General features: G+C 50.1%; 1 protein-coding gene across 3 annotated transcripts in view; it reads right to left on the minus strand.

Annotated features, from left to right (window-relative positions):
- The window catches only part of reln (reelin), a 130,282-nt gene that overhangs the window by 79,147 nt on the left and 28,278 nt on the right, over positions 1-22,857 (minus strand). The gene's annotated exons all lie outside the window — the stretch shown is intronic.

A 22,857-nucleotide genomic window follows, 5' to 3' on the forward strand; every position in this document is an offset into this window, starting at 1 on the left:
CACACACACGCACACAGCTGTCACTGACCCATTTCAGAGCAATCCTACTGCTGTCACTTGCGGTGTAATTATGTCCCATTCAGCCGGTCGCGGCGCCAGCTTCGGCGCTAAGTGTCCTGTTTGCGCCAGGCCTGTAATTCGCTGTGCGCTTCTCACAGCCGCGAGGCGGCGGGGCAATCTGAGGCTCCCCGCGGGCCTGCATAATGCGGGCTTAGCGCTATCGGGTCAGGAGCAGGATCCGCAGCGCCGTCCCCGCCAGAAAGGCCCAGTTCCAGAACGCAGGACGGACGCGGGCGACAAACACAGGCACATCGCCGCACAGGCACAGCGCTGCACAGGCACAGCGCTGCACAGGCACATCGCTGCACAGGCACAGCGCTGCACAGGCACAGCGCTGCACAGGCACAGCGCTGCACAGCAACGTGTTCAGTGTTCAACCGACACTCACAGAGTACAGAACGGTCCCTACTGGACTCATATGCACTGTGCTGGAGCTGAATTAACACTGGCCATGTTATTGTGTGGGAAAGAGTATAGCCATGTAACTGCCTGTTGTCAGGTGTTCTTCTCCTTTACCAGAGCTTTATAACAATCCTGTCAAAGGTCACAGCAATAACTCTCATTCATTCAAATTGAATGAGATTAATTATTACATTATTATTAATGTTGCTGATGTTGTTGTTGTTTATATTATTATTTAATTACAATAAAAAATGCATACATAGTTGAACAAATAAAATCAAATGAATTTATGCTCCATGGTGATTTCCTTTCTTCCATTTGTTATTTGTTATTACAGAATGTGCTCTATCAGCACAAGTGTATAGTTCTTACAGCAATAAAACCAATTTTAAATATGAATTTGTATGACAAGGCAGAGAGATAGAGAGAGAAAAAAGCAGGAAGGGTAGAGAGTGTTAACCTCTCCTAACAGAAATAGCCTCCAAACAGCGACAACACCAACAATTAGCATCAACAAAATTATAGCAAAGTATAAACAAAATGATCACCCATTACATTGTAAAATCTGAGTGCACTGTGACAGACAACCTTCTCAACAGCAAAGATCTAAAAGCAAGAAACACACTGGTAAAGTACAGACTGATCGGCATGCAGTCTGGCAGACACCAGCAGGCGTTCCTTCTGTCCAGCTCAAGCGCTGGAGACCAAGCTGCAGTCCTCCAGCAGACGTGAGAAACACGGGGGTACGAGAGGAAGGCGCTCCCCCAAAATACAGGAAGCGCGCCCTGAATTTGGACCCCTCTCAGAGTCAGAGGGGCTGTGGCTCCTGTGAGGACAGAGGGGGGAGTGTGTAGCTTTAGCTGCACAGCACAGTGTGTTCCCCCTTAGCACACACAGCACAGGGGGACAGCGAGCCACGCACAGACAAAACACAGACCATGTCACATGACCACTTCCATTTGTATGTTCTGTCGAGAAAGTTTAGAATTTAATGTCTTACATTTCAATTATATAAAACACATTAAGCAAATTCTCTTACGCTATTACTATAGCTCCGTTTTCTATTGGCCATTTAGTATTGTAAACAATTTTTTTTTCAGCAAATGCCTTTGCAATGGAAGTGCATTCTTGTCATGTGAAGCAAAGCCAAACTGAACTGATGTTAGAGCCTGTTGATTATGTGCTCACAATGGTTAAGAGCAGAATGGCCACTCTTTGGCAGAGGCTGTTTTTTTCCATGCACAGCACTGAGTTTATTTCACACTTACTGCAGCTGCAGTTATACACAGGTGCTCAATGTGCTGTCTGCTACTACTTCACTTTTCAATAAGCAAGCCATGAATTCTCCAGGATGGTGCAGAGTGTGCACTGCAAAAGAAGACAAAGGAAAGCCAGTTCTGTTTTTTTATTTTTAAACTTCAGTTCCCCTGGGATGCGAGCGATTCTCGCAAGAGAAACTCAAGCGAGCGTATGTGTGTGTGTGTGTGCATGTGAGAGAGAGAGGGAGAGTGAAAAAGTGTATCATGCCAAAACAAAGCAATTTGAACTGAGTCAAGGTGGGAGTTGGAACCAGAAAATGTACAAGAGAAAGTGGATGGAGAGAGAATAGTAGAGAGGAAATTAAAAAGTGAGAGACAGAAACAGGGACAGAAAGAGAGTGGGAGACAGAGAGAGAGGGAGCAGGAATGAGAGAGAGGGAGAGAGAAGCAGGAGAGAGAGAAAGAGGGAGGGAGAGACAGTGAAAGACAGAGAGAGAGAGAGGGAGGGAGGGAGGGAGGGAGAGAGAGAGAGAGAGAGAGAGAGAGAGAGAGAGAGAGAGAGAGGATGAAAGGACGGTCAGATGCACTCCAGGACACACAGCTGCGATGTGACTTGACTCCTCTCAGAGATTTTTTTATTCCCTGCTGTAAAATACACCACGGCTTCCGCTCGCTCTACATAAACTCCGGATAATAAAATATTCCTTTCAAGTGCAAGTTAAAACAAAACATTATTCAATTTTGTCCAAATCCCTAATGCACCAGTGAAGCAACAAGCTTTGGAGCAATCTGACGAAAGGCTCTGGCTAGGGAGCCTGGGAAATGAGCGATCTCTTGCAGCCTAATAGGATTGTGAGGAATAAAAAGACAAATGGAAGAATCCTTAAGATGTCTATGATGCTGGTTTACACAGTTATAAGTGTGATTCATATGGCTGAGGTGTTCTTATTTTGAGTCTATAGCAGAGGCAACACCCTACACTGTCCCAAGTCTCCATCCTCTCCCACGCAACTCTCCTGCTCCTTACAGCACTTATATGACCCATGACACAATGCACAGAGCGCAACTCTACACACAGTACAGTACAGCAGTCACTCCTCCAGTATAGTGTCTCTCCTACAGCTCAGTGTACCTCACCTACAGTACAGCCTGTCTCTCCTACAGTACAGCAGTCACTCCTCCAGTATAGTGTCTCTCCTACAGCTCAGTGTACCTCACCTACAGTACAGCCTGTCTCTCCTACAGTACAGCATGTCTCTCCTCCAGTATAGTCTCTCCCCTACCATAGGGTATCCTGCAGTACAGTGTACCTCACCTACAGTACAGCACATCTCTCCTCCAGCATAGTGTCTCTCTCCTACAGTAGAGCCTGTCTCTCCTACAGCAAAGCATACCTCTCCTACAGTAGAGCAGTTTATCCTCTCTGACCTCTCTTCACCCTCAGTCTCTGCCTCAGAATGGAAGCCCATTGTAGAGCAGCTGGCCTCACCCTACTTTGCTGGCTCCTGCGTGCTTGATACAACAACTTTGACAGTCGATGCAAACACACTGATACCTCAAAGATAAGAGATTAAAATACACAAGAGTTACATCATGATTCACTCACAGCTGAATACATGACAGGAGCTGAAAAATAACATTGATATAAAAAAGTTATAAATTAGGACGCTTGATAAATGTAGCACAAAATGGAAGTCCGGCCAGGGGTGTACCTAATGATTGGCAGCACTATAACTTCTTTCTTTTCGCAAAGTTAAGCAATCAACATCAATGGGAGAATTAACTTCAGAATACAGGAAATTATTGATGGTAGTATAATATTACCTTGGCGCAGTTATAAATTCTACAAAGCGGTAAGTGCATTATCGTCATTAAAATACACTATAGATAGTTAGTCATTCATAAATAAATGTTTGCAAATATGCTATTAAGAATGGGGCCAGAGGTTCAAAACTTTCTAAACTAGGTGGGGATTTGGGGATATATGGGACAGTGCTTAACTATGATGCCAGTGCGCATTGTAACATTGTGCAGAATTCGAGCCACCCTGGCATGTTCTCCATATATAGCAAAATGTAGTAAGGTAGGGCTAAACACCAACAAAGTATTTTTCAGACACAGTGAACAATTTTAAGGATTATGCAGTTATCAATGCTTTATTAAAATATGTATAACGTATAACTCATGACTTGTATGACAGGAGCAGGATGTTTATCGTCACATTACGGTTGCCGCAACAACTGTTAAAAATCAGTACTAAAGCACACACCCCACAACACCCTCCCCCTAAAATCACACATCCCCACCCTCCACTCCCTTTCATATGCAGATTGGGCACTTCTGAGCCGTCTGATGTGATTAATTACAGCAGAAAATGACCTGTTAACTCCCACGGTACGGCTCTGCGGAGTAAGCCCAGCAAATATGAATGCAAACGTTCAGACATGAGATTGGGGGGGGGGGGGGGGGAAGCGCTGTGAGCATGTATGAAAAATTGTGGGTTGGGGAGGGGGCGGGGCCATCGCCTGTGATTGACAGCGGGGGGCTGAGCAGGGCATTTCCATTAGCCGTAGACGTGAACGATTACGGTTTGGCAGAGCGTGCAAGGATCTGTAAAGCATGGGTGAGTGAAGAGGTGGGGGGGGGGGTAAACGGCAGGGTGTGTGCATTGTGGCGTGGGGGGGGGGGGGGGGGGGGGTGGATGTTAATATGATACGGAATACGGACAATGGGCAGCAATGTTAATGAATGCGCCGCAGTCCATTTGATAATCAGCTTATAATACAGGGCCCTTTGTTCCCCGTTCTGTCCTCCCGTCCCCATCTCTCCTCACCAGTTTATCTTTTTCAGACCCATCTCTCTTTCCTCGCACTCTCCGTCTCCTCTCGATTTCTTTGTCTCATCTTCATATCGCTCCATCAATGTCCTCTCATTTCCCACCCCCATTCCTCTCTCCTCACCCCCCCTCGCCCCCCCCCCCCCCCCCCCTCAGCAGAATCTGATCTCCATGTTGGACCAGACGGGTGAAAGGCAGCCAGGTGTAACTGGTGCACTCCAGGACAGAGACAGATAACAGCACACCCAAGCCAGCCATCCCTGTGTTTATGCTCAACACCCCATTAAAATAATTACCATTCAGTGAGCATTCAGAGTCTAAATATGGTGACAATCGCAGGCTGACCTGTGAGCCGCGAGTACAAACGCAGATGATAAACATCCTGTGCATCGCCTGCTTTTGCCATAATGTCATAAATTACAAGTCATAAAATGTATTTTTGAACAGGATGAACCGTTGGCTTAGTTATGCATTTTAACTGTAAATCCAGCACATTGTTCAGTTTATACATTTTTCAGTTTACATGCAACATATAGTATTTGACCATTTTGGAAAATGGCTTTTTAACCAGAAGCATAGGCTTGTGTTTCTGTTTGATCAATGAACCTCATATTTTACTTTATATTGAGCTGTGAAATTGGCTTTTTTACACCTAAATGATTTATGATGTTACAGAACGCAAATCTTAATGGATATTTGTCCACAAGGGAACAGGACAGGAGACCAGAAGCCTGCAGGTTCAAATCCCAGATGGGGCACAGCACTTGAATTTCTTCAATTTGTATCCAGATTTAAGAATGGGTACTATGCAAATCTCCCTGGATAAGGGACGTCTGTGCAGGTTAAGTAATATTAACAGGCCTGTCGTTCAATTATTTTTATTATCCATTTCTTCCCACATGTATTCAATTCATGCACTCCCTGAAGAAGGCTGCGGCCTGGACTGTACCAGCACGCATGCCACCCCCCCACCCCCACCCCACCCCACCCCCCGAACACACACTTAGCATTCAGCAGCACCGCAGGTGGGCCCCGACCAGCGGGACACGGGGAGCGCTTAAAAAGACCCATCGCCCCCGGGGACTGGCCGTATTTACCCAGCGCTGAGTATTTCTGCATCGCAGCGCAGAGCGCATCCCAGTGATTCGCCATGCGCGGTATTACATGCGCAGCCAGGAAACGTAATGCGAGACGGGAACTCTGGCGAAAAGGTGCCGGTTATTTGATTTTTGTCTGCGGGGAGCCCGATTTCATACCGCCATTAATATTAATCTCCGCAGAGCGGCGCGGGTTCCTGTGTGTGTGTGTGTGTGTGTATGCGTCTGTGTGTTTGTGTGTGTGTGCGTGCGTATGTGTGTGAGTGTGAGTGCGTGTGTGCGTGTTTGCACGCGCGTGTGTGTGTGTGCATGCGTCTGTGTGTGCGTGTGTGAGTGTGTGTGTGTGTGTGTGTGTGTGTGTGTGTGCGTGTGTGTGTGTACGCATGTGTGTATGAGTCTGTGTGTGTGTGTGCGTGCGTGTGTTATAATGATATGCGATGCACAGTGGCTGGTCTGAAAGCAGGTATCAGTGCACATGAGGCTGATCGTTTGTCTTCCCGTGTGCCACAGCAGCGGCGGGACGAGCCGCGCATGCAGATACGGAGATCAGGGGAGGCAGGAGCCGCCCCACCCCACCCCACCACGCCGCGCCGCGCTCCAACAGCTCTGAGCCTCAGCGAGATCGGATCCGGGCCCGCGCACCTCCGCCACCGCCGCCTGAGCATGCGGGGGGGGGGGGTCGCGAGCCTGCGTGGGAGAATGTGTGTCAGTAGATCCACAAGTGTGACCCCCCTGCTCCCGCCACCCTCCCCCGCTCCCCTTGACACCAGCCCCCCGGAGCTGATGTGATCTGACTGCTCCTGCTGTCATCTGCGGAAATCACAGAGCTCTCCCCGGCAGGAAGGCTCTCCTGTGCTGGGGAGGGCGCAGCACAGAAGCGCCCCCCCCCCCCCCCCCCCCCCCCCCCCCCCCCCCCCCACCCCTCACAGCAGACAGGCAGCATGCTAACAGGCCCGCTGTCAGACCTGCGGATCCATCACCCACCCAAACATGTGCTCCTGACCCCAGCCCCCGCGCCCCGGGGCAGTCACCCCTCCTAACGAGCTCCCCCCATCCCCGTCCCCCGGCCTGGGCGGCTGGCCCGGACGAGTCCCCTGTAAATATTTACACAGTGGAGACCGCGGCCCTCCCGGACTCCCGTCTCACTCCCGCAAACAGCCGCTCCGCCACCGCCGCGGCTCAGCCAGGAGCTCTCAAAGCCTGGCTCAGAACTCCCTGAGGGACTCTGGCCAAAGTGGGAAATGGCTAATGCTACAGTCGTACACATACATACGATGGCTAATGCTACAGTCGTACACATACATACGACGGCTAATGCTACAGTCGTACACATACATACGACGGCTAATGCTACAGTCGTACACATACATACGACGGCTAATGCTACAGTCGTACACATACATACGACGGCTAATGCTACAGTCGTACACATACATACGATGGCTAATGCTACAGTCGTACACATACATACGATGGCTAATGCTACAGTCATACACATACATACGATGGCTAATGCTACAGTCGTACACATACATACGATGGCTAATGCTACAGTCGTACACATACATACGATGGCTAATGCTACAGTCGTACACATACATACGATGGCTAATGCTACAGTCGTACACATACATACGATGGCTAATGCTACAGTCGTACACATACATACGATGGCTAATGCTACAGTCGTACACATACATACGATGGCTAATGCTACAGTCGTACACATACATACGATGGCTAATGCTACAGTCGTACACATACATACGATGGCTAATGCTACAGTCGTACGCATACATACGATGGCTAATGCTACAGTCGTACACATACATACGATGGCTAATGCTACAGTCGTACACATACATACGATGGCTAATGCTACAGTCGTACACATACATATGATGGCTGAAACACTCAATCAAACCACTGGCAAGGCCAAATCAGTCACTGTCATGAAAAAACAGTTTTTTGCCAGTCAAACATCGGTTTGACATCAGAAGATTCCGGAAGTGTCTGCGGAAGCCCGGGCAATACTAAGGGGAGATCCTGTCTGCCCTTGACCTTGGAACTGACACTCTTCAAAGGGATGTCTTTTCCAGAATGTTCCCTGTACACTACAGCTCTGCAGACGGTGATATAGATTTAGGGTTCGGGGGCGCAGCGGAGCCTTGGTCTAGAGGACAATCTCAAGGTTGGCCGGGAAGACAGTCGGGTGCCAGTACATTCGGGGTACACAGAGAAGAGCCCCCAGACTTTTCTGGCACCCACCGCAAACCGTCGCAGCATCTGCCAATCACCCCGCCACGGCAACAGAGTGGCATCGCCATGGTTACATCGGAGGTCCGCTCGGCACTGCCAGGACCAAGCTGTGTGGTAATGGCCATGGAGAGGACTGCCAGTGCCGAGGGGGTGAAAAGGGGCAACAAACACTGTGGGAACTGGACTGGGGAATTTGCCACATGAATGGAGGGCAGTTCAGCTGGCACTAAAGGCACCTGGAGGTTTCCGTTATTGTGTGTGTGTGTGTGTGTGTGTGTGTGTGTGTGTGTGTTTTGTTACACGCCTCAGTGTGTGAGTGTGTGCACTGTTGGGGAAGACATGCAGGGTGAAATAACAAACGGTTACCCCCCCCCCCCCCCCCCAACTACTCATATATCAACAGGACAATTCATCTTTCATGGAAGCCATCCATCATCAATGGATCATAACCTAGCAGAGAGAAGTTATGCACAAACAAGATGCCAAGATGCTCTGTGAAGCCTGGCGTGTGTTAAAACGCGGTTCTGACGGAACCCGGCCAGCGCACAGCAGAGCGGTTCTGTTCTGAATGGCCCGAGAGTTCCTGAATAGCCCGTTTTTATTTGTACAGCGTTTCTCACGTCTTAAGGATCGGCTTGAAAACACAGTTTCACATCTGACAACAGGATCTTTTTCAGGTCCGCTAACTATCGTCCTGCACTTCTGCATTCTTGAATGTGACGATAGTCCTGTCATATGTTAGACTGCCATTATCAAGAGGTCCAGTTGTTTCCCTAAAATTAATAACAATGCTTTAGTCTTCGAAAGGTGGGACAGTTGAGGCCTCTCAGTGTGTGAGTCAAGCCTAAGCAAAGGTTCTCTCTGAAGGAACGCACCCCACGGATCTCCAGCAGACCCCCCAGGGGGGCAGGCCCAGCGTCGGCAGCGCGTCGGCCCACAGCGGCTGCACAGCTTAGCCGCTGGACCGCGCAGTGAGGAAGCGGCGGCTAGCCGACGGCCGTTTACGCGCCAATAACTCAAACTGCGGTACACTCCCCTGAACTGCCACGGGGCGCTGCAGTGTTGGAGTGGGCTTACTGCTGTGATTGGCCAGTCCAAATCAGGGGATAAAGGGATAATAAGGAATAAAATGTTTTCCAAAAAAAGTTTTGAATTCCAAGAATTCTGAACAATTGAGCCAATTGTCCCCGGTCGCTAATCAGACAACATGAGCGCAGCTGTTACTCCGGACCGCAGAGTCCAGTAAGAGGATTAATCCGAAATAAGCCAGCGCTTCTTCATCAATACTGCTCACTGGGCACATCTAATGCCTAAGGTCACTTGGACTCTGCTCATCACTAAATGGGATTTTGAGGAACATTGTTGGACTTTGTTCCAGACATTCGATCAGGAACAGTACGCTCTGGCTCAGCAAGAGCTTGCCAAAGGACGCTTGTCTCCGACTCTGGGCGCAGTGCGACTCTTCAAACAACCAATAAACAAGCCAGCCCACGAACAAATAAAGAGCCACAGCAAGGACAACCACGACGCAAGAGATGATGTTCATGATTTAACCCCCGTCTCTGTGATAGGGACAGACTCGAGAGTTTTATCCTCGCAGTCCCAACTTGGCCAGGACTTGAGTGATGGCGTTTGGGTCGAGTCTGAGCACGTCCGTGAGCAGAGTGAGGGCATGAGGACCAAACTCTCAGTCAACGGGATCCAAGGACTTCTGTCCTGAAAGGACAATGATGTGAAATGAGATTCCGGGCGGTAACGACAAGGTTGGGGGGGGGGGGGGCAGTGGCACCCCCTCAGCTCAGGAAGAGGCAAAGTCAGAGAGCACCCCTCCTCCCCTCTCCCTGTGGCCCCCAGGGGCCCGAGCAGGACACGTCCCCAGCAGGGACAGCGCCTGTCCATCCAACATGGAGATCAGGGTCCCCCCCACCCCCGCGTGAGCCCCCTCCTGTCGCCATCGCGTCCGCACCCGTTGAGGGGACCTCCCGCGAGGCGTCAGGCTAATTTGATTTTTAATCTGACGCGACTCTCGGCTAATTTACTTGAGGTCTTGATTAATTAATCCGATGTGACTTGTTGCTAATTTCGCATCCCCGCAAACAAGGAGAAACACCGGGGGCCGGGTAGGCGGGGAGCCGTCGAGTGCGGCACATGTTGAGGCTGACGGAGGGACGGGAGACGGAGACGGACAGGTGTTCCAGGCGCCGCCGCTAACCCCGTCCGTGTGTGGGCGAGCGGTATCGGGCCGCCGTACGGGGGGTGGGGGGGTGCGGGGGCGGGGGTGGCGTGGATGGATGGGAAGCGCCGGAGGATGGACTGACATTCTCGCAGAAGGGGCGTAGAGGGGGGGGGGGGGACGCCAGCTCGATCCGAAAGAGAGGCGCTGGAAGGCATCGAAATAATTACTGTAACAGCCTGGATCTCAAAAGGGGGGCGAGACAGGAAGAAGGTCACAGAGCGACTTCCTGCACCAGATCTGGGTCATCTGGAGTGCGGCTCTCCTCTCAGGACATTGGTGTGCCGTAAAAAATAAGTCTCCTGCACACACACACACACACACACACACACTTGTCCAGTACTCCACTTTTTTAGCTCCATTAGAGAGGGTCAAAAGAGGATTCAAACTCCTTTTCCTGTGTCTCAGTACTCAGAACTTGGGGAATGCATTTTATATGAGTTTGCAGTACAGTCAATGCGAGCACTTACTAATAGTTTTCTTCCTTCTTTTTCACTTCGTTTGAAAAAGAAAAAGGGCCACAGGAGGGCATCCTGAAAGAGTAGCGCATTGGCATGGTAACACACCAACTGCCATACAGTCCCACAGGAGGAATGCACCAATGGGAAGAAATGAAAGAGGTCATGTGACCCCGTACAGGCTTTCTTTTTTACCTCACTGCTGCCCTCTCTTCCACCGGCAACGGGAAGACTAAAAATCCATAATAAACAAAAGGTCTCAACAAATGTCCTGACTGGTTGCAAACTGAGGTGCAGATGGAAAACCTCCTCTTTCCTGACCACGTAAAGCCAGCAGACTGTGTGTATTCACATGCAGTAGATGGCAGAGAGGGCACGGGGGTCACAGGGCGGCACTGTGGTTAAGGAACTGGACGTGGTTAACAAATCTGCTAATGCAACGGAAAACAACGCTGATCAATGTTGAACGCGTTACAGGCAGCAGATGGGATCTGCCATGTTTAGGCCTTTGATGAATAAGTGAGCACATACACTCTGATGAAGACCAGGCAACTCAACTGCCTGCACTCATTATTCACGCCGAAACAACGCTTTTGCCAGTAAACCCTGGGCAGAAATGTGTTTTTTTTCACGTCAATTAAATAAAGATTATTTATTATCGTGTGTCTCTCTGAAGTTCCAGTTCTGTTGAAAAAATCCATCTCCATTTTCAGCTTAGGAAACGCATTTGTTTTCTGAGGGAAGCGTATTTACAGTGGGGTAATTGGGGGGGTTTAAGTTTGTGATCAAACGCAGCTGTTTGGGAGAGAATGCGTGGCGCTGCTTCCCCCCGATCGTGGTGCTGTCGGTACCCCGATCCCGCCTCTGCGTGTAACCCCCTCTCCACCACCTCCACGCGTTCCCCCCCGTCGCGAAAAAAGCACACGGGCAAGGCCGACCGTCCGCGCTGTTTAGGAACGCGACCCCGCTGTCTGACCCGCGAGGCCTGAGGAGCGACGGTAAGCATCCATCTGTATGCGCGGACAGGACGGGGGGGGACGGCGTAACCACGCGAGTCGCTCCGGGAGAGAGAGCCGGTCAGGCAGATCAGTGAGAGCGGGGCCTGTGCGCGGAATGAAGATCCGGCGATAACGGCTCAGGGGTTCGGCGCGGCGGCCCCGGGGTCAAAGTGCGCCCCGTTCGGGAAACCGGCGGGACGGGAACGAGAGGAACCGCGTGCGTCCCCCCGTGTCCCCCCATGTCCCCCCCGTGTCCCCGCATGCGTCCCCCGTGTCCCCCCCGTGTCCCCGCATGTCCCCCAGTGTCCCCCCCGTGTCCCCCCGTGTCCCCGCATGCGTCCCCCGTGTCCCCGTGTGACTGCCCAGAGCCCCATCTGCGGGCCTGTCCCACTCAGAGCGGGACGAGTCACCACAACGTCTTTCTTCCTTTATGTTGCAACTAAACAAGTTTTACGACAGGAAATTAAAAGCAGAGACAGACAAGGGAAACACATGCAGTTCAGAAAATACATTTGCTTTCATGTCGAAGGCTTGAAGCCTTGTTCTCTAGCTAGAAGAGTGACACAACACATACTACACACACATACTACACTGACACACTCACACACACACAAGAACACTGCTTTTGCCACACCATAATACCATGTATGAGAAGCTCCGGGTGGCCATTTTTAAAATTTATTTGGTTGCCAGTTTATTTTCAAGCAACTTCAAAGGAAAGCTGTGCTGTGTAGTTCTATTGTATTCTGATGGGTCTGTCTCATAGAGCATTGCATCACTTCTACAGCAAAAAAACAAAAACAAAAAAAGACCTGCCATTAGCTCCTCATTAAAGTCCAGCACATGGCTGGCTGGGCCCTTGTCATTCTCTCTCTCTCACACATACACATACGAACACACACACACGTACACAGACTGGAACATTGCACCCAGCAACACATATACACACAGACTGACATTCAGCAAACATCCACACTCCCACCCACGCATGTGCATGCACACATACTCGCACATGTACAGCACAAACTGACATAACTGTGCTACCTACATATGCAGCACGTATGCAGCCACAAATATGTATGCATGCATGCACGTACCAACACACAAATACATACCGTATGTACACAAACACACACATGCTCTGGTGTGGCGCACTGGGGGTTCGGAAATGCACTAAGCCACTTATCAACAACACAATCCCTTCAGCCTCACAGAGTTCACTACCAAAGCCCACTCAGTCAAATAGGACGCCACCCCCGCCCCCGCCTGTGCCCCCCCCAAGCGTGTGGGATGAAGGAATGAATGAAAAAGAGGAGATAGGGGTGAAGGACTGAGGAGGAGAGGAGGAGAGCAGAGCACCCATTGCGCGCGCGTCTGCGGAAAGGGCAGGAGGCTCTGCCCGAGGGCCCCGCTGGACGCTGAGAGCGCACGGACGCTGAGCCACCTGTCAGCTTCCCGAGGCTGCGGGTTCGAGGCAGAGCCGAGGCTGTGGCACAGCCACAGTCAACACCCTGCAATCTGTGCCCGCGAGTCCCTGCCAGCACGAGAGGGGGAGAGGGAGGGAGGGGGGGAGAGAGGGAGAGGGAGGGAGGGGGGGAGAGAGAGAGAGAGGGAGAGAGGGATGAGGAGAGAGGGGGGGTGAGACAGAGAGAGAGAGAGGGAGAGAGGGAGAGAGGGGGGTGAGAGAGAGACAGAGACAGAGGGAGAGAGAAGGTGAGAAAGAAAAGGGGAGAGAGAGAGAAAGAGAGGGACAGAGAGAAAGAGAGAAGAGAGAGGGTGAGAAGGAGAATGACAGAGAGAAGCAGGGGAAATGTACAGAGAGAGGAGGAAGAGAGAGGGGAAAAGGGACAATGGGAGGGGGAGAGGGAGGGGTAGACAGAGAAAGAGAGAGTGCGAAAGAGGGAGGGAGTGATAGAAGAGGAATGAAAGAGAGATTAACAGTGATGGGAACTGTGGTACTGAAAACAAATCATGTCAAGTAAATGATGATGCACTGCATACTGATAACCAGCCCCACGTCTGAGCAGGAAACTGATTACATTACTGTATGTATTTACTTAGCAGGCATCCATATCCAGCACGGCTTAGGCTACTGACTTTATAAAAAACTATATTAATATTAATGGCTGGATATATTTACTGAAGCAATTAATTCAGGTTTGCAGCACTTTACAGCAACGTGGCAGTGCTTTACTTGGAAACTCAGCAGGGAACCTTCTGATTACAATTCTGCTCCATTAGTTATGAGCGTCGAGTTCCTGTGTGAGCGTGTGTTTCGCTGTGGAGAGCATCACTGTGTGAGAGTGCATCAGCATCAGTTTTGTTATTGCCTATAAGAGGGTTTGTTTGTGTACATGTGCGTGTGTGTGTGTTTGTGTGTGTAAGTGTGTGCATGTCTGTGTGTGTGTGCATGTGTGTTTGTGCGAGCAAGAGTGTGTGTGCACTGTATGTGTGTGTATGATTAAGAGTCATGTGTGTGTGCATGCATGAGTGTGCATGTGTGTGCGCACGCGTGTGTGTTTGTGTGCACGTGTGTATGTGTAAGAGTGTGTGTGTGTGTGTGTGTGTGTGTGTGCACGTGTGTATGTGTAAGAGTGTGTGTGTGTGTGTGCACGTGTGTATGTGTAAGAGTGTGTGTGTGTGTGTGTGCGCACGCGTGTGTGTGTGTTGTATGTGTGTGCACGCGTGTATGTGTAAGAGTGTGTGTGTGTGTGTGTCAGAGTCAGCACACAGTGTAAACGGTGTAGTCAGAGAGCTGTCAGTGTGGAGTCAGGAAGCAGACTGATCACAGAGTTGCTGTGTGTTTGAAGTCTCAGAGGGACTGACAGCTCCTCTCTCCTCTGGGAAACCTTCCCCTCTCTGCCATCCTCCCTCATTCCTCTCTCTATCCCTCCATATCTATCTATACTTTTTTCTCTCCCCCCACTCCCCTCATCGCTCCTGTGAAACAGCACACAGAAGCCAGGATCTCTCAGGATATTCATATGCTATTCATAAAAAAAAAACAAACACATCCATGCACAGATAACATATCTGTGCTCTCAAAATAACACGTTTAAACATAGTGCTGACATTATTTTGAGTCCTGTTTACCGGAGTTATTCGCACAAAGTATTGACTCAACAGCAAGCTCCTAGAAATGACCTGTGAAGATGTAGTAAGGGAGTGTGAAAGAAGGAGAGAGTTTGTGTGAACGTGTGAATGCGCTCGAGCAGGCGTGTGCGTACGCCGCCGTTTGCGTGTCACCTCTGACCCCCTCGTCCACCGCCAGTTTTGCGGCGTTGGGATTTTAATCTCATCAGAGCGCGCGAATCCATCCGTCATTTGGACACCGTCGCCGATCGCGAAGGCTGCGTCGCGAAAACAGGTGGTAAACCGCCTGAGCGGCGGACCCCGCCCGGATCGAGCCGCGTGCGCCCACCGGCGGGGGGAGGTAAACACAAATATGCAAACGAACCAGAGCGGCCTGACAAGCGATCCGTCACTGACTGGAACCTCCGAGACTCAGCACTCAGCACAGAGACAACGATTACACAGCGGAACCGGGAGTGATAAAGCACCCCCTCCTCTCCCTCCCTGTTCTGCACAAGGCCCCGTCCTACCCCCCCCCCCCACCCCCCACCCCGCTTCCCCTCTCCTATGGTGGCATCACTGCATCTGCACGTCTGCACTAAGTACTCAACCTGCTTTGCTTCAGCACTGTATATATCCAGCCGTATAAACGGATGCAAAGTAAAAGTTGTGCGAGTCGCGCTGGAGTGTCTGCTAAATGCCTGTAATGTAATGTAACGTCAGAAATGTAATTAGAAAATCAGTCAGAAAGGAATCTCTCTCCATTCCCGCGTCTAAGTGCGCAGCTGTACTGTGAAGCTAACCGTAACACTACCCTAGTGCAGTCTTTGCCATGCATACATCTTACATTTAGCCATTTAGCAGGCTCTCTTACCCACAGCCACTCACATAGGCTTCATTTTTTTGCATACAATCCATTGATACAGCTGGAGATTTTACTGAAGCAATTCAGTATAAGCACCTTGCCCAAGGGTAGAAGAGCAGTGCCCAAGGCAGGATTCGACCTGGCAACCTTTGCCTTATGAAGCCAGTTTACTAGCCATTCTACCACACTGCTGCCCAAAGGGCAACATACAATCAGAACCACAAGGACTTCAGCATCTCTTCATGTCGAAGACAAAACCTTCTTTCCTGTGGTTATGAAGTACTGCACTTACAAATTGTCCGCACATGTCCTGATTTCATTTACTACGGACTTGCTCAACTCTGTTAATAAAATTCTCTTCTTCAGTTACACACACCGAATGTGTGGGTTGCCACGAGTTCTGTTGCCATGGATGCCTCAGTGTATTTCTGTACAGGACAAAAAAAAAAAAAAAAAGGTTTTTATGCCCTTTGTACGGCACCCAGAGTGAATGAATAACGCTGGAGATACACATAAAAAGCAATAAAAGATAAATTAGAGGCGGTGCCAGGATAAAAAGGTCAGTCCTAAACTGTACAGTTTTCCTTTGAACAGGGAGATTTCTGGAAAGAAAACAAAGATCCTCTAATGGAATAAAACTGGAAGCAAAAAAAACAAAGCAATCGAAATTCCCCAGCAGCTGAGTCAGTACAGTCTCGTATTGCTTTCTGGCTGAGTGGGTGGCAGCAGACCCTCCCCCCACCCCCACAAGAAAACACACATAAGAATGACATATATACACACATGCTCAAACACTAACATGTGCACTCAAAACACACACTCTCACATATGCAGTCGCTCAAAACACACACACACACACAACCACTGAAAACTCACACTCTCACATGCGCATTGCCACTCAAAACACACACACAAACACACACACACACACACACACACACACACCCACTCAAAACACACGCACATGCACACACACACAAGCCCTCCATATTCCGTTACACGTGTCCCGTATTAGCTCCAGACTAAATTTAGATTCCGTCAGAAAAGTATCAGTTTTTATCTCTTTTCCAGATCTGCTCCATACCTCTGTCTCCATTTCCCCTGCCAGACCTGCACCTTTCTGCACAATAACCTTAAAATGGGCAAGACAGCGCGGCAGACAGGAGCATGTCTGCATGCTGAATCTGAGGAAAAGCACGCTGGATTTACACACACCTCAACCCCCCCCCCCTTGTGCCCCAGTCTCTGAGCCCCGCCCCCTGTGTTTCCACCTCACAGTCTCAGCTGGCGGAACTCTGCGCTCTCTCTCCCCGCGCCACAGCATTCCGCGGTGGGCCCTCGCCGTGGTAACGGCGCGTGTCGCAGTCCCGCCTCACCGCCACTGTTTTTCTGAGAGCCGAGGAACCCGCAGCCGACTGCGTCTGCGCCTGCGCCACCCGCACTCCCTGCGCCACCCGCCGCCCGCTCTCCCTGCGCTCCCCGCCGCCCGCTCCCGCCGTCTAATCCCACAACGAGTGGGTGTCCAATTCTCAAGTCTCCCCAAAAAACAGACGGACTCAAATACGATTTTACAGGGAACGTTCCGGGGGCTATTTAATCATTTCGGCAGCAAGGTTATATTAAAAAGTTCAAGTCAAAACACAAAAAATAAAAAATCCAGGAAAGAAGGCCGAGCCTCCTGGTCTGTCTCTTTCGAGTTGTTTTATGAGTTTTCCAAGGACAGCAGTAACTCCTGACGGGGCCCGAGGCTGGCGTTTACACCCCCCAGGCCCCCGACACCCCGTCACACTGTCTGCAGCCAGCCGCAGCTCCGACCACATTACCCAGCAGACACCCTGCCTCTCATCTCTCCCTCACCCTCACCCTGTCTCTCTTCCCACTCTCTCAACTTTCATTTCAACCCAAACCGCCCGATGGCAACACATCCAATTTCATCTCTCAGATATGCTGGAACGGAGGGAGGGACCGCCCTGCTCTTTTACAACAGAGGGAAGCGTTCTCATATTAGACTGCGCGCAACCTTCTTGTTTTTGAATTCGACCCGCACTAATATGGTTTTTGGGCATGGAAAGTTCAAAATAAATTACCAAAGAAACTCTACAGAAACAAAAATTAACTATGACAAATCGCATATGAAATAAAAACAATAAAGTAAAAAAAGCAACTGCAGTAAAAATGCAGCAAATAAATACAATTTAAAAAACAATGGTGACTTAAATAGAATAAATGACCCTCCCCTGCCGTGAGCAGTACAGACGGGGTTTCGGGCCTCGTGTCAGGTGCCTCGCTCTCCTCACACACATTCAGGCAGTAAAACTCTCTCCCACAAGCCACAGCGCGGGCACAGCGGGCACTGCCACAGCGGGCACTGCCCAGGCTCCGCTGCCTGGCCACGGTGCCTACGCTGCAGCTGCAATGCCATGCGCACCACAGCAGCATCGTCAAGGCACTGGCGCGGTTCATCTCCCATAATGCCCGTGTGCCACAGGCAGCGTAATGCATAACATACCTTCTCCAAAGGAGAAGGTGGTCACGTGTTGCGCTGACGTTCACGCTAGCATTCTGAAATACGCGCAAGAGATTGATGCGTCGAGCACATTAGCATAGATCCATCCTTTGGGCCTCTGCTCTCCCGGTTGCATGTAAAGCGATTGTGTAACAGGTATTGCATAACAGCTGTCTTTCTATCCTTGGAAACAATGAGCTCATGGCACGCTGGTACTACATTCACCCACAAAAAGAAATTCACTCCGTTTACACGTCGTACGTCTTCCCGAGTGCTGTCTGCAAACGGGGCCAGGGGGTCTGGTCATTCCCCTCAGTGGTCACAACCATGGCAGGTCATTCCCCTCAATGGTCACAAACATGGCAGCCAGTTCAAACCATCGACCGAAGACTCTGAAAGCAGCGATTCGATTGGCCAGTTGAAATGGAGCTGGAAGGCGGTGTCTGGCGCGCTCATCCAATGCGTAAACCAAAGCTGGGAATTCCTGAAATTCCCAACCACACCACACATCTGCGTCCCACATGTCCCTAATCCCTCCCGCCCCCGCCCCCGCCCCCACCCCCGCCTCCAGCTGCTCTCCCGTCGGAACGCTCCCTGTGGTGCGGCGCCTCGGCCCGCTGGGGGCACGGGCGCACGGAGGCCATCTTGGAGACAGACGGCAGGTGACACTCCCCCCTCACGCTCGAGCGCCAACCACACACCCCCCCCTCCCCCTCCCCCTCCCCCACACTAAGCAATCTGTTGATCCCGCCCCCAGGCCTCGACACGCTGGTGGCAGCGGTTCAGCCCTTAACAGGTTCCATTAGCAGCAGACTGGGCCTTCCTCCTCCACTGCAGTAAGCACTGCGTCGTAAGCAGCCTCACAGTTGACCGAAGCGCACAGACAGAGCGTTCCCCTACATCAGAGGGCCTCTCCAGCAGCACGGCTCAATGTTGCTTTTTGACTAATTACTGAGCTCTCGCCAAGCCCTCAGGCGCTACTGCCTGTTTGTACCGTTTCAGAGAAAAAAATAGCTTGGGGCACTGGTTCCTCTTAGACTAAGCTGAGCGCGTTGACTACTCCACTCTTCTGTCCTTACATACAGGGCGATATACTTCAGGACACATAGAGGGGAATTCTGGGATTTGGGGGCTTGACCGGAATCCGGCAGGCAAAATTAAAATCTGTGATTCAGTCCCAATTCTCTGTTCATGTTTGTCTAATAATTGGGATTTTTTTATTTTGGTTCCATTGGTTAAATGTTCAGCTCCAGAAATACTTCAAGGATACAAAATGTACAGGAAGAAAGAGAGAGTGAGAAAGAGAGGGGGAGCGAGAATGAGGACGAAGGATTCAGTGCAAAGTCCCTCAGCACAGACTGTGGTGCTTGGCTCACTACCTGGAACTCATCCACCACAGGTGAAAATGCACAGGGGATGGCTTTCAGAGACGGACATTGAAGAATAGGACCATTCTGCCTCATAATAGGTGCATTGTAAAGCAGAGACACGGCCATATGTGCAGGAAATAACATACACTTAGTCTGCCTGCCCTGCAGCAAATCCTCCAGTCACGTATTAACTCTGCTGAAGACGCTCTCCCATAAAGACGGGATGACGGAATCTCCAGCAGTCCCAACCTGGAGCCTTTCCCAGATGAAGAAGTCCTGCCATAAATAAGAACTGTTTTTTCTCTAAACCACACTGGCACAGAATACGGAGAACAGGAACAATAGCGAGCCACATGAAGCGCGGGGCGAAGCTGGAGGCGGGAAAGCATGGCTCCAGCGTCCTCCCCCACTGTCTTCCCCATCGTCACCCGCCCTGGTGGCTCCACTCTTTCATTTCCCAATGCATCTATCAACACTTATTCAACCAGGAAGGCTAGCTGAGAAATACATTACCCAGAATGACCTGGAAGAAGAAGAAGGTGCGCGGGGTATGCACGGCAGTGAGCAGCCGAACCGGCTGTAAGGGGATTCATTGTGTGACCCGACTGACGGAGCCAGTTTGGGAATTCAACCGGCGCGTCATGGTTAACACTTCTACACTCGTGATAATTGACTGATGCATTTTAGTGATTCAGGCCTAGTGAGTCAGGAACTCGGTTTAATGGCTCATCTGAGAGACGGCATTTCCCGCTTGCTCCCACGTCACTTCCAGCAACAGCCGAAAGTTTTCCCCGGGGTCTACTATCCAAGCAATAACTGAGCACTGCCACCCCCAGCACCAGCCAGCAGGCAACAGAAGTCAATGAGGCAGACCAGTATGGTAGCTGCCAATACCAGATAATCAATATTACGTCATATAGAACTAAGCACTCTGAACACCACTGAACACGTAAACTTCATAAAAGTGAACACCATCACCACTTCCCTTAAACTTCAATTTTATACCAGAGGGAATGCGAAAAGAGGTAAACAGCCGGTAAACAAGTCAACCTCAAAATCAGCCTTATCTTAAGACTGAAAAACATGCTGGCACTTGACCCCCGTATGTTCCATAGCACTGAGTGCGGTCATGAGCAGAGACTATTACTCACAGAGAAAACCAAAGTGCTTTTCAGTATCAACAGACTGCATAATGATGCGGTGAGAATTACTGCGGGAGCATTACTGTGGTCAATGGGACTTGGAAGGCGAGTCGGAGATCACTTGCAGTATCATTTACATTGTTTACATGTCTACACAATACAAAAGACGGGTTGTTAATATTGTTTCATTTTTTGGCCCTGCTATTTATGAATGTCTAGTTGTATAGAAACTGGCATTTACTGCAAAGCGCTGTCTCGTGGTCTATTTCAACACTTTGTTTCCATATTAAATGCTTTTGTTAAACCATCACATAGAAAATAATTACACAAACAAACCAAACCCAGGCTACAACACATCCTGCCTAATCAATGTGGTTTCGGTTGTGGAAGCACCTAGGCAAGGCATCCTGACATCCTGACTATTATATCATACCCCTTTCCCACTATAGAGCTGGAACCAGGCTGGCTCATTATAGGCCTTTCCCACTGTAGAGCTGGAACCAGGCTGGCTCATTATACCCCTTTCCCACTGTAGAGCTGGAACCAGGCTGGCTCATTATACCCCTTTCCCACTGTAGAGCTGGAACCAGGCTGGCTCATTATACCCCTTTCCCACTGTAGAGCTGGAACCAGGCTGGCTCATTATAGCCTTTTCCCACAGTAGAACTAGAACCAGGCTGGGTCATTATACCCTTTTCTCACTGCAGAGCTGGAACTATGCTGGGTCGTAAGATCCCCTCCTCATTGAGCACAGGCCAGATTGCTTTGTTCCAGATCCAGGCGCTGTTTCATGATCTTTCCTGTCATGCTGACCTTTTCCAGCTCAGCCTGCAGGCTTTGCAGTGTGTCTACATTCAACTGCGGGCTGCGGGTAAAGTTGGCACACTGCAAAGCTAATGTTGGCACCAAACCTGAGACAAGAGCACATGGTCATCGCTGATCACAGCAAATAACCAGAGGAATATTAATCTAATTTCAAGATCTCAGCCTTGGACCACAGACGATGACCAGACAGTAGTCTCGATCAGAATTGAGTGTGACATCATGGGCTGCAGTTCAGGGAGCACGTCATGCAATGAAACCACAGTCATGCTGCACTGGGTCAGCCAGCTTTGGCTCCAGTTCGTACTCGCCTTGCTCCAGCTCTGCACTGGAAAACCCCAGCATCTACACCACACTCAGATCAGCCACCGTGTAACCAACCTTGCCTGCTCTCCAGGCACCACCAGTGTGCCTCAGTGAGAGGCGTATCCCACCTGATCTGTGCTAGCTCTCCTGTATTACACTGTATGGCAGTGCTAACTCTCCTGTATTACACTGTATAGCTGTGCTAGCTCTCCTGTCTTACACTGTATGGCTGTGCTAGCTCTCCTGTATTACACTGTATGGCAGTGCTAGCTCTCCTGTATTACACTGTATGGCAGTGCTAGCTCTCCTGTATTACACTGTATGGCTGTGCTAGCTCTCCTGTATTACACTGTATGGCAGTGCTAGCTCTCCTGTATTACACTGTATGGCAGTGCTAGCTCTCCTGTATTACACTGTACGGCAGTGCTAGCTCTCCTGTATTACACTGTATGGCAGTGCTAGCTCTCCTGTATTACACTGTATGGCAGTGCTAGCTCTCCTGTATTACACTGTATGGCTGTGCTATCTCTCCTGTATTATACTGTATGGCTGTGCTATCTCTCCTGTATTATACTGTAGGGCAGTGCTAGCTCTCCTGTATTACACTGTATGGCTGTGCTAGCTCTCCTGTATTACACTGTATGGCAGTGCTAGCTCTCCTGTATTACACTGTATGGCTGTGCTAGCTCTCCTGTATTACACTGTATGGCAGTGCTAGCTCTCCTGTATTACACTGTATGGCTGTGCTAGCTCTCATGTATTACACTGTATGGCAGTGCTAGCTCTCCTGTATTACACTGTATGGCAGTGCTAGCTCTCCTGTATTACACTGTATGGCAGTGCTAGCTCTCCTGTATTACACTGTATGGCAGTGCTAGCTCTCCTGTATTCCACTGTATGGCAGTGCTAGCTCTCCTGTATTACACTGTATGGCAGTGCTAGCTCTCCTGTATTACACTGTATGGCAGTGCTAGCTCTCCTGTATTACACTGTATGGCAGTGCTAGCTCTCCTGTATTACACTGTATGGCAGTGCTAGCTCTCCTGTATTACACTGTATGGCTGTGCTAGCTCTCCTGTATTACACTGTATGGCTGTGCTAGCTCTCCTGTATTACACTGTATGGCAGTGCTAGCTCTCCTGTATTACACTGTATGGCAGTGCTAGCTCTCC

The sequence above is a fragment of the Anguilla anguilla genome, chromosome 7, assembly GCF_013347855.1.
Source record: "Anguilla anguilla isolate fAngAng1 chromosome 7, fAngAng1.pri, whole genome shotgun sequence".
NCBI lineage: Eukaryota > Metazoa > Chordata > Actinopteri > Anguilliformes > Anguillidae > Anguilla > Anguilla anguilla.